Genomic DNA, 18,321 nt, shown 5'->3' with positions numbered 1-18,321 from the left:
GTCGATGCTCTCCGACACGTAAAACAACAACAGCAGCCACCTCACCTGAGCTGGCGTCGTTAGCAGGCGATCACAGTTTAAGTCACCCACGTGTCGATGCTTCTCTCGTAATCCGACGATCCTTTATTCGGCCGCCAGCAAGGTTTGACGTGCAGACTTGTGTATAACCCCTGTCATGCGCTCCATCTCACGGTCACAACCTGTCTCCCGTGCCGTCCCTGGTCCGCCACTCAGCCCCCAGTCCACGGGGGCTGGAGAGTGAGAGCAGAACGAGTCGTGATCCTCCGCTACTTTCTAACCCGTAGTGCGAGCGAGCGGGGTGAGCGTGTGTGTGTGCGCGCGCGCGTGCGGCACACTCGCTCGCGCTCTCCCTCCCTCGCTCGCTCGCTCGCTCTGCCTGCTCTCTCGCGCACACGCAGCAGCAGCAGCGGATGTTGTGCCTCTCCTCCCCGCCTCTCCCCGCGCCCTCGCTGACTGCCGCCCTCCCAGGAGGGAATCATCCTGCTCTTTAGCATCGCGCTTTTAATGAGGGCGTGCGCAGAAATCCGCGATAGCCTCTGACACGGTCGACAAATGTTACATACACGTCGGTTCCAAATTTCGTCGGGCCTTGATGTCTGTAAGCAACAACAACAACAAAAATCAAAGGCTTAAATGAACGCGGAACGGCACTTATCTCTGGTGGTGGGCCTAAACCAGCAGTGGAAATTCCACATTTGTTTGACAGAGGCGGGTAAGTTAATCGGACAACCCACTGCTGATTTCTGTCAAGGCGGTACATGTTTAGTCAACTCTGAAGGGAAGATGAAGATGGTGGGAGGCTGATTCGAGGGGAGCGGGTATGAAGCGGGTTAGCGCTATGCTGCGCTCAGAACCTGGCTAACCAAGTCCGATTCCCGCTGACGGCCAACACCAGTGACGATTATCTGAACCGGTCCTGGGCCTCCCCGAGGTCGACACAGCTTCAAATCAATACTTGGTGTGATGTGAAAAAATCGCCACTGGGGAGACAAACGCGGCCGGGCGTGGCGCTGGCCATTCACCCCTCTTGTGTGCCGTGCCGGCCTTCACAGGTGCTCGCTAACCGCACCTGCCCCAAAAGTCTGCAAAGACTATATGGGGAATCTTTGTCTTTGGTAGGCTGGTTTTACCCCCAACTGGGACTTGAATGCACAAACCTTTGGTTTGTGAGTCACGCAATCCGTCCTCGCACATCCCAGTCGGTTAATTTGCAGTAATTAATGAAAATTTTAAATTAGATGCTGACTTCAGTAAAAAAAAACAGCCGATGCGTGTGGCTTTACCAACCAGACGTCTTGAATTCAAAGCTGCAGGCTCTTGTTGGCTTTCGCCGCTGTCGTCGTCGTCGTCAGCGTCTTCTTGGCATCGCTCGTCGTTTCTCCCCCGCCGGTCACCACGCTCGCTGATTTATTTCTTCTCATTGAGCACGTTAATGCGCACTGTACACAGCACCGTGGCCCGTTGTACCGACGGACACTCACCCCCGCCCCCCCAATCGGGAGATGAGACCATTCCTCTTGACCGCGCGGTGCCTCCACGTCCCTCATACCGGTTTAGACGCACACGTGTTGTCGTGACGCACGGCGGGCTACGGCTCAGACCGTTTACCGTAATTGAGTGACGTGTTCACGCACCGGTGTAAGTCTACGCACCGCTGCCCGTGCACCGGTCGGAATTGGCAGAACGAGATGCTCGAAACGACTTCAATCTACCATTGCGTTTACCAATATTGTAGATGCATTGCTGTGAGCTGGCCAATCCCTTCTCCTGTGATATGGTGTGGGTACTAACACTTCTTCATGTAACCTGCTCGCTTGGTGTGGATTGCATAACAGTGTTGAGATGGTGAAACGAAGAGGCGGCATGCTTGATAACGAGCCCATATTTGGATTCCCGTAGTCCCCCTGGAAATCTTGTCGTGAATTACCAAAGTGTGCCCCCCGCTGTAGAGTAAGTGGATACTCAAGACCCCCGTAACATAGTTCAGAAGAGTTGGTTTTTTTGTTAAAATCATCGCTAAAATCCCCAAAAGTTTAGAATGTTTGACAGTGTTCCAACTGTCAAACGTTGAGCTCAGCAGTTCCACTGCTGGATTATTTTTTCCACCTGAGGACGACCGCTTGTGTTGCCATCGAAACGTCGTGATATATTATTTTTCATTTTATTTTTCTACCTACGTGACTTGACCTGAAAGAACCAAAGAGTATAGTGTTCCAACGACAAGCAATTACAAAATGTATTTCAAATCTCATTCGGGGAATAACTTAGCCCGTTGCTCATCGGGGTTTGATTAAATTAATAACGCATTGTGGGAAGTCAACAAAGCCGTGCTGTCCAGCAACTTCCCATTGGCAAAGGATAATGGAGTTTGCGTGGCTCACTCAGGGCTTACAACAGATATGAGTTGCGCCTTGGAACATGGAGACAATTTTTGTTGTTGTATGTAGGGAAATTCCACATTCCTGTGCCAGTAAGCGGTCTCTCATCGACAGGAGAACCCGCGGTTGACGGTGCTCGTTCTTACTAACCCTGTAGGGTTCGTTGTAAGTCGAGTCAACGCTCGACCACGAGTGTAACTCGTGACCTCGTGGCCGGAGGCCCTGCTGCTTTACCAAGGGGGGCAAATTGCCTGCTGAAATGAGTCAAGGACGGTGCGCACAACGCACATGAATTATTGGAGGGAATCGATAAAAATGCAATTCTAATATTGACCATATGGTGGTGTGTGCTCTCGTTACGATAACCCCGAGCCTATTCCAAATGCCACACGCAACCTCTTCTTGCATGTGTATTGTTTTATCATTCATTCATTTGATTACCGCACCATTCATTCTCTGCGAGCCAATTATTGTCACGTGGCAGCATGGTCAATGAGATATCCTTCCTAGCTAAGCACACACTTAAACAGGCAAGGAAAGAGCAGTTGTTATTTATTAACTAGAAGCCTCTTTATAATCAATTCAGTCACATGGTGCTGTTACTTAGAGCACTTGACTCACAATTGGAAGGTCATTAGTTCAAATCCTGGTGGGGAGGGGGGGGGGTTGATTCAGTCCATCATCCTCCCAGCATCAATACAATCAGTACCATATTAATTTGTAATTCTTATTCCTAGTAAAATCATGTCTGCATGGCACAGCTCGGCACAACAATTCCATTTGGCCCATCATGGAATTGCCTATGTTACGAATCTGTTTAAGGAGGCACCAAAGAAGCTTGGATTTATTTTCTGGACCAAAGCCTTCGATAACTCTGAACAATGATTTTAACTTTACAATGCACAACATAAGTTGTAATATCTGGGGTGGAGCATCCAGTTTCCACCTCACTGCACTCGATAGATTTCAGAGTAAAGCAGTCCGGTCGATTGATGATCCAGCATTCACTGTTTCACTCCTCAGGCCACTCGTTCACAGATGGTCGGTCACCTCCGAATCACTGTTCTCTTGCTGCTACAATGGTTCCTGTTCCCACACACTTCACTCATCGGTTCCTCCACTCAGTGGAGAACTCGGGCTGCCAGACTGATTGGTTGCGATCAGTTTGTGTTCAGCCACCACGCTGCCAGGTCGCGACGCTTCTCTCTCTGCTGCTTCCCCTCGCTCCGCTCCACTCGGAATCCCCCAGACGTCGTCGCCTTTCCCGACCTCTCGCAACCTTCACCAATTCGAGAAACCTTTAAACTCATCTGGTTACACCATCAGTCGTGCTGTTTGTTGCTGGCCACTTGATATGTTGCAGCTTTGGGCCTGTGCTTAGCAAACATGGTGAAAACAAAAAACGATGAGGAAGTGGAACATTTGACATCCTATGAATAGTCTTGACTTTGTCACGGGGGGGGGTGCGGAATTTACAACCAGACTCAAGGCTGCCCATGGAGATGAGAACTGCCGAGTTGCTCACTTGAGCGTAGAGACGCTTTGACTTGACGTTGGGAAATTAGAGACCTGGCACTGACACCTCATGGGCGAGTGTTGTGTACAGTAGGCTCACATCCCCAGTGTGACCCTCCCGGAAAAGAACCTCGACTCTCAGTGAGACTCTCATGGGTAAAGCGAAATATCCATTGTTATTGTTATTATCATCATTGAAAATTGCGTTCATCCATTCCCAGTGATGTCAGCAAATAATAAAAATGTCAATAATGATTGTACGTAAGAGATGCCATGGGATGATGTGAAAACGTTGTCCACACTTGGGACGCATTGTTCTGCCAGACATGAAGCGGGCCCCCAGCGGGTTTCTGTTGGCGAATAAACAATAACGGGCTTTCTGTATTCCTTCAAACAACGGCTCGCCATTTGCATTGCCCCAAGCCTTAACTCCAGGCTCACGCTGCCCAGAACGGACCGTAACCACTCGGTAACCCGTTTTGTTAGGAGTTGCTCAACTCTTAAGTAATAGCATTTTTTTAAATTACCAATATTATGCCGTTACATGTATTGCAGGAGGTCGTGGGTTCGATCCTGACCCTGACGCCTGTATATTTGTACTCTTTGGGTTTTTCGGTAAAGTCACGTAGATAGAAACATAATAAAATAATAATAAAAATCACGACGTTGTATATTTGTAGTTTGCATCTCTCTCCCCCCGTCGTCGTGTGGATTTTTCTCCGGGTCCTCCAATTTTCCCCTCCACATTTAAAAACACGCGTTTACAGTATTTGGCTGCCATACATTTCTACGTGATGAACCACTTCGTTGAGCTATCTTTTGTGACCAGGTGGCCTTACCTGGTGAAATAACAATAATTTTAGTGTAGTTTATTGCCACGCACTCGTTTGCAGGTTAATGGCCTTGTGGTTAGAGTGGTTAGTCTGGTTGGGTTTGCTGGTTTGACTCGGGGTGTGTAAAAGTTGTGACACTTTGGGACATATTCCACATGGAAACCCTTCTCCTGGTTCATTCTTGCTCTTTCATAGTTCGCCTCACGATGAAGAGGTCATCATGACCAATGATTGAGCTAATCGTGCCTCCAGACATCACCTTCTCTTTCTTCATTCGTTCTGCACGTTTCATGCCCCGTCTTCAAGGCCTAGGCTTTGCATCATCACCACTGTCTGCCGCTAAGTCATTGCCTCCACTAAAGACCCACAGTTGCCACGTCAGTGCCTCTCGGTGATTTGCCCTTTCCCAGCTCTCACTTTCAAGTACCTTACCCTTTTCTGCCTTCAAATCCACAAATCCTCATTCACCGGTATTCAGTTACAATTGCTTTGTAAAAGTGCAGCGCTCTGACCCATATAGTAACGGAATACTCCTGTCTTTGCTATAATATCAGCTCATTTTATATTCATCCCCTATATTTGCAATTTGTCACAGAGCCTGTAAAAGCCTCGATTCGCTTCCTGTAAGATTGTGCCACGTAAATAGTTGATAATGCATCAAAGTAAAACTTCTCATGTCTGGACACGGCAGGGATTAAATTGTTGAGATTGTTTTACAATAGACTACAGATTTAGGGTTTTTAAATCCTCGGTTTTTTTTTGTTTCCAACATTCTTTTGAAACGAGGGTATGAAAGTCGTGTTGTGCATATTCTATACTTGATCAACGCATGCACTTGGAATACGCAATTCACATGGGAAGAGTGGTGAAGAGCAGAGGGAATAACGTTTACATTACAAGTCAAAGAGCTGAACACTAATAAATAGATAATATTCACGATCGCATTCACACAGGAGCGCCCTGCCAGTCTGAAGACGTGGTTACTGCATGTGTGAGGAGACCAGAGTACCCAGAGAAAATCCGCGCATTCTACAAACGCCATCCCTATTGCTCTTAGCCCGGCACGCTCCCAACGCGCCGTAGCCAGCCTCGCTGCTCGCAACGCCCTGCGACGTATCGCACCCCTCAACAATGCCGAGCCGGCTTCTGACATCTTTGCTTATTTATTCGCTTTTAACGGCAGGGTTTCCAGCGCAGCCTTATAGATCTTCAAAAGACGCTGTGAACTTCAAGATGCCATGCCTGAGGGTGTCCTTGTTTTGTTTTGTCTTCTCACTTTGTTGTTGCTGCTGCTGGTGGTGGTGGAAGAGGTGGTGGTGATTTTTTTGTTGGTCTTTTGTTAGGATCCTTGAAGTTCACCGCACCTCCTAAGCTTTGAGGACAAACAGGGAGGGATGTGGTAAAGGGAGAAACTGTTTGGTGCCTCTATCCGCGCCATTCCTCCTGACCCTTGTTCTGTCCTGGCATCGATCGTCAGGACTCGGTGCTCAGTGCGGGCATCTCATAGGTTAACGCAGACCGAGATGAAGACAGTCTGAGAGCTGCCTTCTTAACGGAGGTGTAATCCTGCGCACATTCATCGATTTATGTGTATTCTTAGGTTCGTCTCGCACGCATCTTGTGTTTCTACATTCGTGTACGTTGGATGCAATGGGTTCGGGTGACCTTTGCAGCCGCTCGTGGCCACTGCATTCCACACTGCAGTGCAAAAATAATTGATGCTGAGAATAATTTTGCCACTTCATTGTATTGGGGAGGATGGGGAATCATCACCTCTCATCTTCTTAAGAAAGGTCTCTCCTTGGTCAACGCAGACTGGAACTGACTTGATGCAGGCCTGTTTTGGGTCAACTTGGCCATAAATATCAACCCTTTAGGGATGTCTTTAATGCGAAGTTTTGATTTGTTTCGCGAATGCTTTTACATGTAACTTTTACACAGAGCACCAGATACACAACTGCATAATTGCTTAATTAAATACATGCATATTTAAAGTAAAAAATATTCATTGGTGTGGGGCCACTGACGTGTGTGGCACATGAGAACCTATTAAAGGCTTTTCCTGGGCCTGCAGAGTACCTCTCCTAGGTCAACTTGGCCTGAAATAAAGACCCTGGAGGACCACTTCGAGCCACCTCAGGCTGAAAAGGCAACCTGGTAAGTCATCTTGCTGGGTTGATTCAGTCTCACTTGAGAACCCTCTAATTGGCTCTGCCAAGTCAATGCTGGCTGAAGCAACACCACGTGGAGGGACCAGTATTAGCTGTTCCTACTTTCATGTTTCGACACATCCATCAGAATTTTTAGAATCTTCATTCATCCTGGAGACATCCGATGAGCTGTGAAGCTTTTTTTCACAGATGTCCAGTGAGCTCATTGTTCCCGGAACCGTCGGTTAATTGAGGCCAAGGGTAAGAATTCAGCGAGGATCTTGCCTCGGTAAACTTTTCCTGGAATGAGAAGCCACTAGTCAAAAGTTGTGTTTGGACACCAGGTGCTAGGGAAATAAAGTGTTTATCATTTCGGACTTTAAACTCAAGGGAGTTTTGTCTTTCTTTGTCCTGTGTCTCTCTGTGCTCTGCTGTGCGCCCCTTCCCATGCATGGATAATTCTGTTTATGTGAGTTCAGCCCAGCTGATAGTTTTGTGTTCCGAACACTCCTCCATGCTGGTCCAGGTAAGATAATGAAATGTGGCGAGGGAAAAATGAAGATTTTTCAGTGCATTTTCATGTGTTTCTAGACGAGATAAAGATCCCCCGTATAGCCTTCACAAACCTTTTTGGGCAAGTGCTGTTAGCGAGCACCTATGAAGGCCAGCACCACGCCAACCGCCTTTGTATCCCCAGTGGCGATGTTTACACACTGCACCGGACACCCACACACATTCACACTCGGCACCCTTACGCACACCCACACACGGGTGTGCTACGGCACGCGTGCTCTCACGCAGCTCATGCACTGTGTGATGCTGTGAGCCTCTCAATAAAATTATGATGGGCAGGTTTGTGATACTTAATGCTGCAGAGTTTTTGTGGAATGCAAATCTGGCAGGTAATCCTATCATCCGGGGCTTAGTGCACATGCACCCGGAAACCCCCCCCCTGCCCCGCCCCCCCCCCCCCGTGCCTCTGATCTGCGGCCCCCTTTTTTTCTCAGCCTCCTTGGTAGTACAGCAAGCTGGTTGTCAAGCCACCCAAAAACAGCTTCTCACTCCTCTCTTTTGTATTGTTCCTCGGCGGCGGGTGTGGCGGTGCACGCCAGGAACGTAGCGGTTTGGTAGTGGGGTTGGTGGGTCACGTCGAGACCTCTCATGGCACTTTCAATCCGCTGGGCCGTGTGAGTGGCCAGGAGATAGCAGTACAGCAAGAGGGTTCTAGGCCTGTGCGTACTTTTGAGTGTTATCCCCTTGTGTATATTTGGGGTTGTTTTATGGGTGCTCTGATTACCTTCCCAGATGGTAGAACCCTCAACGGAAAGGAAATTGTCACACACCCTAATCGGATAAGGATCCTCCAGCAGACTCATTTTCAGAAGGGTTCTCCCTCGTTTGGTGATCGTTTGTTTGAAGAAAGCAGACCACCCGGTACAGTCCCACGAGCACTTGCTGTACTGCCGCGCGACCGCCACCTCGCAGCGGTCACTTCGCGGCACGCCAACCCCACCGCAACGCGCCGTGGCCGCACGGTGCCTCTCGTGTGTTTGGTCGGATTCACCCCCCCCCCACCTCCTCCTCCACATGCTGGAAAGTGGCACTTTGCGGATTTCCCCGGCGGTGGATGAGTGAAATTGTGACGGGGGTGGGCAAATCCACCCCTGGCATTTACCAGCTACATGTGTCTCGTCAAAAGTAATTGGCACGGACAACTGTTTTAAATGCGTAACATGCTGAACATCGCACCACCTCTTGTCAAACCACCACTCCTGGCATAAACATGCTAAAGGTGTCCTGTCTTGTGGTGTTTACTTCCTATCTATTGCTCTTTTTTCTCAATTAGTTGTTTTTTTCTCACTTTTTTTCTGTAATTTTTCTATTAAATCACTATTTCACCTCTGGCCCTTATGCTCTGGGAGACTACATTTGTCACCTTGGATCTTTTTTACAACAGCAGAACGTCTCATTACAGAACCAACAGTTGCAGTGATGCCCTTTACCGGTTGCCATGAATACGTGTTGGAAATCTGGCAATGAAATTACTCCAACTGAGGTCATCCATTATTTTTTGGTGAGAGGGACATTCAGTTGCAACAAAGATAGCATATTCATTGCCGTATTGAAATCCCATTGCAATTCCATTATCAAAGGTGATTATCTCCTTTTGATGCCCCCTAAACCCATAACATACAATCTATTCTCCTACGGTGGAGGCCATTCTTTGATACAACCTTGCTTGTTGAATTCACCACCCAAATTCATCACTTATTTTAAGACCACCTTGTGTCAGCTCTCGGCTGAGATTTGAACTCGCATCCTTGTGATCGAATTCTCAAACCACAGAACCACGCGACCATGGTCAGAATAGCCCGGCAAGCGTCCGGTGTGCAGAGATTATTAAATGTCCGGTGGTGTTTTCTCAGCCGTATTGCTCTATATCACACGCCAATAACTTCCTCTGGCTTTAAGAAGCTCCCTCTGTTGAACAACTGGCACTCAGACGGTCAGATGAGATGCGTTTCCGAAATGCACAAAACACTGCGCCTGCACAATTTGAGAGGACGGATGGATTTTTTTTGTGTGCGGGAAGCCCCGATTGGTTTTAAGTTTTGATTTAATTCGAGGACTCCACATGAGCTGAGATTTCTTTTTAGCGACACGCATGCCGGGCGAGATGGCGCCGTGGATGTTTTATGTTTAACCCTGACCAAGACAATTCTTCATTCAACCTTGTGATCGAATTCAGCACCCACGTGCACCTCCTTAAAGCCACCAGCACCCAAGAGGTGATGCCAGCCAATGCCAGTGATGGCATCACAACGTGCCATCCTTCCTTTCCTTTTGCCAAATCTTACATCTGTTGTACATTTGCTAGATCTTACATCCGTTGCACACTGTACACCCAGCCTCCGAAGTCAGTGGGAAAATATGGTTCAATATATATGGAATTTTTCTTTCCAGACAACTTTTCAGGGATATATCTGTTCCCCACATCGATGGATGCCCGTATATTATAAATGCACAATGATGTTTACATACATTGGCAGATGTATTGTTTTCTCAAAGCATGATTTTCCTATCGGTCCTGTATTTGGCTGGTTTAGCCTCGCAGTTGCAACTCTTGCGACTGAGCCAAGCTACATGGGTATTTGACTGTTCAAATTTACTGGAATTGTGCAGCCATCCGAATATAGCCTCTGCGATTTAATTTCAACGTCATTGTTTTGGCATCTTGCCACCCCCAACCCCCCCACGTTCGTCAGTGTTTAGAAACGCCACTGTATTATTGAAATGAAAACCTCTCATACCTCTGGGGTTTCAACATCCCTATCTGCGAGATTAGTTCAGTGATATAAATAATTCTGAAGTTAAATTAAGTGACCCCGGTCTCACGATGGCCAGATGTCACGCCGAGAGCAGCAACGAATGTTGAGGTAGGGTACTTAGTGGAAGACATCTTCATAAATGTTGCAGCCAGTTATACATATATTTTTTTTAAATTTCAACAAAAAATAATTTCTGAATATGTTGTATTTCTGTCAATTAAAAGTGAAACTTTAGACACCGAGACTGAAAACGAAGTAATTGAGACTGGCAATAAAAAAAAATTAGAATGAAAAACTATTGTGGAAACAAGGAGAAGTGTGAGTGAATGACTCTCGTGAGCTCGGTAGCTCGGCACTGCCTCGGCACGGACACTTACTTTATAGGCCATGTCCAAATGCTAGTGAGCAGTTCCATATGACATAGCTCATTCAAAGGAACGAGATTCCCATACAAGTGATATTAATGCATTGATATGACTGTGGTATTAACGGCACTCTCAGTGTGTCGGGGGCTGCCGTTTCCTCACCGACTGGTGCCACTTTATCATTGCTCTCTGTGAACTGACGCTTTGCTTGCTTTCAATGGCCCACGCTCGCCACGCCACACACCGCAATCCGAGAAAGGAAGGCCGAGAAAAGGAGAGTTGCGATAGTCAAGGTGAGTGAAAGCAAGGGAGCGGTTCAGGAGATTAGCAGCAGAGAGTGCGATGAGGGGATGGATTTTGTGAATACTCTTAGGTTTAAAAAAAATAAAATTAAAAATTAAGTAAAGTAATAAAAGAAAAAAAATCACGACGTTTCGGAGGCAACACATTCATTGGCTACCACATTCAGATAAGCCCCTCCCCCCCTCTTCCCCCCTTAACTTATATTTAAGAACTTGTATCTTGGAATTTTTGCCTCACTTGATACAGTAAATCTAGCTGTGACGGTCCCACCTGATGACGGAGATTTGTGCTGCCTCCGAAACGTGATTTATTATTTTATTTATATTATTACTTTTATTATATTTTCTACCTATGTGACTTTACCGAAAAAACCCCTAAAAATATGAATCCTTGCAGTCACGAAAGCTTCAAATCTAGGAGTTTGTGAATATTGAATTGGTTGAAAGTGGCAGTTACGGGTAGTGGCAGGGATCTCAGAATAAGAATATTTATTTATGTAGATGTGGCTGGAGAAGGAGAGGCTGGAGTCGAAGATGACCCCCAGGTTAAGAGCAGAGAGGCGACGGGAGGAGTGAGCGAGAAGGGAGGCAAGGAGATGGCAGGACAGGGGTGGAAGGGAGCAGGGAGAAGGTAATGAAAGGATGTCAGTTGTGGACGGATTGGTGGCGAGGCAATGGTGTGACATCTCGGATTGGGCAGTGGTCACGCATTCATAAATGTGGGAGGCAAGGTCATGGGGTAAAGGAACGAAAGTGTCAGGCAGCACACATCCCCGTTGGTGGGTCCAGGCCCGTTGGTAGAAATTCCAAATTCCCATGTTGGTGGCAAGCCTTTCAATCGGATGTCCACTGTTGATTTCCCACAAAGTGGTACTTCATGGATCCCAGAGGAATCGTGGGATTAGTTGACCCGCTGCGAGGATTTCATCTCGTAACCTTTAGACGGGACATCATGACCGCAGCGCCACTCGCCTGAAAAATCTCATAATGTCCTTGATTGTGGAAAGGCTCAGTGAACGTCACACTTCTCGTAGGAGGCTCTAACATTGGATGTTTGGCCATTTCCTTTATAATGGGTGTTTTTAATGTCGGAGAAAACCACAAACCCAAGCGTGCAACAGAGTAACACTCAATTCCAATACGGACTGGTACTCAAAGCCATATCAAGAGGCTTTGAAGCAAACAATCACGTTTTCATATTCGCAAGATCCGTCAAAATCCACCTACAAACATCTGCACTGCAGACACTCACCACCTCAGCCCAGGCAGTCAGGCAGTGATGCCAAGATGAGAAAAGATGACCGGAGAACTTCCGCACAAGTCCACCTTTGCAGCTGTAATGGGCACAGCTTACTTTTAAGCAAACGCTGACGCATCCCGCAGTCATTGAATATGACATCTCCCAGGAATTGCGATTTTGCAAAAGCACGATTATTGTGTCGCTCTAAGCCATTGGCTGACACCGGATTATTTTTTCTGCCCGGCTCACGAACGCGAATGCTTCACTGTCGCGTAATCGTCCCTCCGCCGCCGTTATAAATCAGGCGACGCAGAGCTGGACACTGGCTGGCTGGCCGGGCGCGTGCGGTGAGGTGGTGGGGCAGGGGGAGGGGTGGAGGAGGGTTGGGTTGGCTGGGTTTCGAGTGGCACGGTGCCGGTAGACTGATTGGTGAGGCTTCCTTTCAGAATTAAACCTCGGAAATCCTCCGCACCCCGGTGGGCTTGGTGAACGGAGGATTACAGGATGTACCGCGAGAGCTGAGAGACCACGTGCGGAACATGTACTGCAAGACGGGGGGGGGGGGGGGGGCAATCAGAGCATGTCATGTGAGAAGAAGTACGAAACAACGTTAGCCAAAAGTGAAATGACTCCTTTAGATTTTACTTGGGATTAATCAAATCCACAGGCAAGTTGGCTGTTCGTTTGGATCGTTTTCACGAATTGCGGCCGTTTTGTTCTGAAAAAAAAACAATTGAAACCGACATTAACATCATAAGTGTCATTGATAATTGGGCAATGTGGAATTTCCACCACTGGATCAGGGCTACTAACACAGTTGCGAACCATCCCAGTGCCCATTAGCGCATGGAGAAATATTGATTGCCAATATTATGTTAGAGTTGTAATTGTATTGTGTCAATTGTGGTGGGGTAAAATGTGGCTACGCTTTGTCAAAGCTCATGTGGCCAGAGTGGAAAATAAGGTTGAGCTCACAGCGAAATGTGCGCCTTCTCTCTCGCTGGTGCTGCGTGCACACACTCGGACGCTTTTGCCTGCCCGGTGCTTACATTGATCTACCCTCCCGTGTGCTCATTAGAAGCCGAGTCGATCTAGGGGAGGACCATAAGAGAATCAACTGTGTGACGGGTAGGCCAGGTGCGTCGTGCATAAATGAGGACAGGTGACTGGCGGCCAGAGATTGGCAACCGAGGTGAAGCCGGTTCAGGCGACGAGACAGACGATGGTGATGGGACTGCAGGAACGCACCTTGGTGGAGGTCAAGTGTCGACCCTTCAACAAGTGGTGGGATCTGGTAATAGGAGGGGAGCGATTCCAAAGCATGCCGCCATCATCAACAGCATTGGCTGTGGGATGACCTTGTCATCTTCATCTTGACCACGGAGAATCTGGGCACGGAGGAGCCATGCCGAGCGGATGAGCGCGAGGGTTGTCGCTTGACCTCGCCCGTGCCGGGCGCTGTAAAAGTGCGTGGCTTGCTGCATCACGCTGCACCGAGCGTAACCCAGGCCCTCAATGCTGCGCGATTGCTCAATATAAAATCGCTGTCGTCTCTCACGCCGTGCGGTGTGCAATTTTTGGAGCTGGGAACTGTGCGTGATGCCGGCCGAGAGCGCGGCACATTGAAATTCCACTCACCATCGTTTATTTAACCAGATGACAGCCTGGTGAAATCATTATCACTTCATGTGTCGTGATGTTGTGTTATCAGTTTGGGGATATATTTTGAGTGGTGACACTGATAGACAGTTGTTGTTTTTCCAGTCGACTCATTCCATGATCCCTTTGGGGTTGATAAAATGAAGACCTTTTTTTTTGGAAGTCAACAGCGGTTGACCTACAGATCACTGTCTTCTTACACAGTTATGTGGAATCTTCAACACTTGATCATGGCCGCCAAAGGGGATCAGCACCTCCTCACACTCGTTTGTGCACTGAGGCACTTTGGACTTTACTTTCAAAGGCCCCCTTCATAGACTAGGCTCCTTGATTTTGCAGGACTCTTCATTCACAGGACCAACAATATCCAGCTCAGCAGCTTACTGGCACAAACTGGAGGTAACCTCTTTCACCTGACAGATTTGCAAGTGTGCTCACGAATTGGCTGTTCTCATCCCATAGCTCTGTGCAAAGAGTGTAACATCGTCCTGCAGTAATTCCGTGCGGAACTTGCCAGGGAGACGCAGGAGTTGAGCCGTGGTGACCACGCTGCAGGTTGATCCATATGTAAGCACGCTGGCCGCGTCCACATATATATTCCAATACAATTATAACAACAAGTGCGGACAAAAAGTCCCCTGTGAATCGTGGCTTTATAGTTTTTTAACGTTGTTGCAGACTCATTCCAGAGCAGTAGTATTAACCTTTTGAGCAAAACTAATACCAGCTGTGATGATAAAGGCAATCATTAACACGTTTTAACAGCCATCTCTTCCAATATTTTTTGATGAGCTTCACTTTACCCGGAAAAAAATAGAATAATTCCCCGTGGCGAGTGGTGGCCCGAGAAGCCTCGACGCTAAAACCCCGTGGCGTACCCACTCGCCCGACGAGCGGGCATCCACACGCTGCCACCACCACCACCATCATCATCATCAACCCCGTGCCGCTCAAAAGCCAGTAGCCTCGCGTCGACAAATGCACGTGCATGCGTATTAGACTCGCTGCCGCCGTTTTGCACGTCTCTCTCCAGCTTGTTCCAGCGAGCCCTGTCGCTGGGCGACCTGGGTCCTTTGCCCCAAACCAGATCCGCTCTGCGGTTGTTTTGCGTGAAAAGTAACGGGACAGGGAGCGAGAGGGCGTGACGTCGGCTCGTTTCGCTCTCGCGCTCAAATCCGCCCTCCCACGGGGCAACCTTGGCCAGGGGAAGGAGCGGACAGCGGCAACAGCTGTATCGGCGGCACTGGGAATTGGCCGCGGTGGACTATCGCTTCGTGGAGTGCAATTCATTCGGGCACCGCGTACAGCTGCTGCCTAGGACGTGTTTATCACTTCATTACTTAACACACGAGTTGGTTCACTTAACGAGTGTTCCTTACAGATGAACGAGCCTGATGGCGCCGTCTCGTGCGTCGCTTGTGACCGAGCACTGTGGACACACTTGACTTGAGGGTTGACATCTGTGGGAGAAATCTGAACGTTTAATGTACCCAAAGTAACCTGCAATCAATTGTTATTCATTCACTATACCCATACTCCTTTGTAAAGGCATGGTGTATGCTGCCTTACAATAAATTCATCCTTTCTGGCTTGCAACTTATTTTACCCATGCTGCCTTGCAATAAAATCACGCACACTGCTTTGTAAAACAAACAAAAACAATATTGCTTTGCAATTACCTCGCAAATAGTGCCTTTCCATCAAATAACGAATATCTTTTTGCTGTTGTTTAATGGTTTTATCCAAGAACTTCACACAAAAAATTGTCCAGCGTCTAAACAGGTTTACATTCTCTCTAGTCAGCGGACAGATTCGAACCCACTTGGAGGGGGGGGGGCGGGGGGGAAGTGTGCAAGTCAAGGCAAATATCCAGTAATACTTTGTGTGTATTATTGAGCGTCTGAGCACAGGCACAGTGTTTTCATGTTAACCTTTCCGCTGCAGAGACACGCCATTCCAGTGTCATCCCATGTCAGATATTGTCAACTTGACGAGCGTGCACCAAATTGTGATGTGCACTCACGTGCGGCTTTTGAGAACGCCGCCGCTCTTTTGTTTGTGTGTGTGTGTTTTTTTTCCGCGCGAATATTTTTGACATTAGTTACCAAGTCATGTCCCCACGCAACAGACGCCAACACGGCAGCCAAAGTCATCGCGCTCTTACGGAACGCAGAGGGGCACCACTCGGATTGATCCGGTCGTGTGGCAAGCGAAATCCAACCTATTACGCCGGAGAGTAAACATCTGAGATCTGGCTGTCGAGGATAAGAAAAAGCAAGTGCACGCTCGGCATCGCGTTCGTTAGATGGGATAACGGGGGATGCAAGTGTGGAAGGGAACCGAGGGAGGAAGCCCACGAAAGCTGACAGGCAAAGGGATATAGGGAATGTTAAACTGCCTTTGACAGGTTATTACGCATGCACGTTACTGAAGAGTATGGTGTTTGTGTAACCGGCTCAACTTTGTATTGTAAGGAGCTCATAGGCGTTATCACTCTTGGTTATGCGCTGATTTTCCTGCCATCCACGTCCCAGTGATTTAATGAATTGCAATGATCCGGGGTTGCAATTCCTCTAAAAGAATGGGTAATTTTTGGTCTCGTTTGTACCCTCTCCTTTGTTTTCTCTTGCTTGCTGTGTCTCCTATGTACATATCTCTTTGCTGAGTCCGGCTAAAAGCAACGTTTACATGTGTCCTGTTCTGTGTCAGCCCATGCTGTGTTGAGCCACTGGAGGTCACAACCCCTGTCTTCTTCGCTCGCACTGCTCCACCGTGGAATCGGAATCTTTTATTCAGAATGAGAATCTTTATTTGGACTGCAGGAGGAATCCGATGAGCTATGAAGCTCTTTTTCACAGATGTCCAGTACGGGCGGATCGGCAAGTTACAATTCCCTCCAACAGTTTATATTCTTAAGCTATGATGACCTTACTCAATTCAAGAAATGTGTTAACTATGATAATCTATTACAACTTTGATCGTGCTGTTTGTTGCTGACCTCTTGACGTTTCGGGCCTTTATTGTCCATGCTGAGCAATGTAAAAAGGTAAAAGAAAAGAATAGGCTTCACCCTTTTCGCCAAAAATACAGGTATTACGATGTTAAAATGCCAAAGAGACACCTATCACAAGGCATCAGGTCTGCATTAAGTACACGTTGTTATTTTTTGTCTTCATCATCTTGACACCGACAACAAGGGTCCCATAGATTTGTGAAAAACGTATTTTAGCCTGACTTGTAAAGTATCGATTCTTACACGTACAATTTTCTGCGTGCGTTACGAGCGCGAGGATTGGTTTTAGCCGAAGAGTCCGTGCATCATTAAACTAAACTATAAACTAAACCATTTTTCTTTTACCAGGTAAGGCCCACTGAGCAATGTAGCTCTGTTTCAGAAGCGACCTGGCCACAAATGATAGCTCAACGAAGTGGCCTATCTTGTGGAAATTTATATCCGCCAAATACTCTAAACGCACGTTTCTAAATGTGGAGGGAAAAATGGTAGGACCCGTAGAAAAATCCAAGCGACCACGGGTGGCACATGCAAACTCCCAATATAGAGGCGTCAGGGTCGGGATTGAACCCATGACCTCCTGCATAACAGGCGAGGGAGTTAATATCTCACCACCATAATCCCGCCTTGGGATTATGATGATGAATTGAAAAGAGCTGTGATGATGTATTTGATTGAGATGAGCTCACAATGAAAATTTGATGGATTGTGAGGACATTATGATGAGACATTTGATTTTAGAGAGTTAATAAAGGTCATGTATGATTTTATTGAGACTAGATTATGACAATGCTGTGATGAATTATCTTGATAATAATCTAGTATTTGATGAAGAGCTCACGACGGTGATGACTAATGATGATGGAGATGATGATGATGATGCAGTTCATCTGTGCTCATTTTCTGCTCCTGAATTTGACGATTTTAAAGATTATTGCAACCCCACATTCCATGGCCATCGTTCTCCATTTGGCGTACTGGGTAAAACACTTTTATTTAGGGCCAGCAATTTTACGACTTTAGAAATTGCTTTTCATGAACACCTCTTGATCCCAGTTACATCAGCTAGTGGTCCTTGTATAATCAAAGCAAAATCACTGCTTTAAAGTCAACTGCCCATATCTTTGACCGTAACCTAATAGGAAATCTCTAGCAAGGATACCTGGGGTTAGAGAGCGAAGAACAAAAGGCGGTGGCTATGTGGACATTACATGGGTTAACGGATGTGACCGAGGCATCCGGCCATCCGGCCTCATTTATTTACACTTTTGCAAGGATCACTTTAGAAACACAATCAGTATTATGTTTCTCAAGGCTGTAAACGTGATGTATTGTAGTGCTAACGGTAGTATTTTAAAGTAGCACCATATTCACACGTGATTACATTTATGATTACTTCCAAGTAATGCATATTAGGTAGATTTAATCTTGGGCAAGACAGCCCTGTACTGCCATTGTGTAAGTGACTGTGACGTGTGTTAGCAACTTGCTGCAGGGATTCTGCGTGCGCTATAAA

General features: G+C 47.3%; 2 protein-coding genes across 6 annotated transcripts in view; one reads left to right on the top strand and one right to left on the bottom strand.

The window, feature by feature from the left end:
* The window catches only part of LOC133343305 (INSYN2B protein-like), a 48,334-nt gene extending 47,774 nt beyond the window's left edge, over positions 1 to 560 (bottom strand). For all 5 annotated transcript variants that reach the window (XR_009755239.1, XM_061552784.1, XM_061552783.1 and 2 more), the window contains exon 1: positions 46 to 560. The gene's annotated coding sequence lies outside the window, so the exon portion shown is untranslated. The remainder of the gene's footprint in view (positions 1 to 45) is intronic.
* The window catches only part of LOC133343304 (dedicator of cytokinesis protein 1-like), a 316,745-nt gene that overhangs the window by 199,336 nt on the left and 99,088 nt on the right, over positions 1 to 18,321 (top strand).

The sequence above is a fragment of the Lethenteron reissneri genome, chromosome 17 (genome assembly GCF_015708825.2).
Source record: "Lethenteron reissneri isolate LAM-NWPU_2019-01 chromosome 17, ASM1570882v1, whole genome shotgun sequence".
Classification (NCBI taxonomy): domain Eukaryota; kingdom Metazoa; phylum Chordata; class Hyperoartia; order Petromyzontiformes; family Petromyzontidae; genus Lethenteron; species Lethenteron reissneri.
Note: the sequence above shows the minus strand (reverse complement) of the source record. Positions and strands in the feature narration are given on the sequence as shown.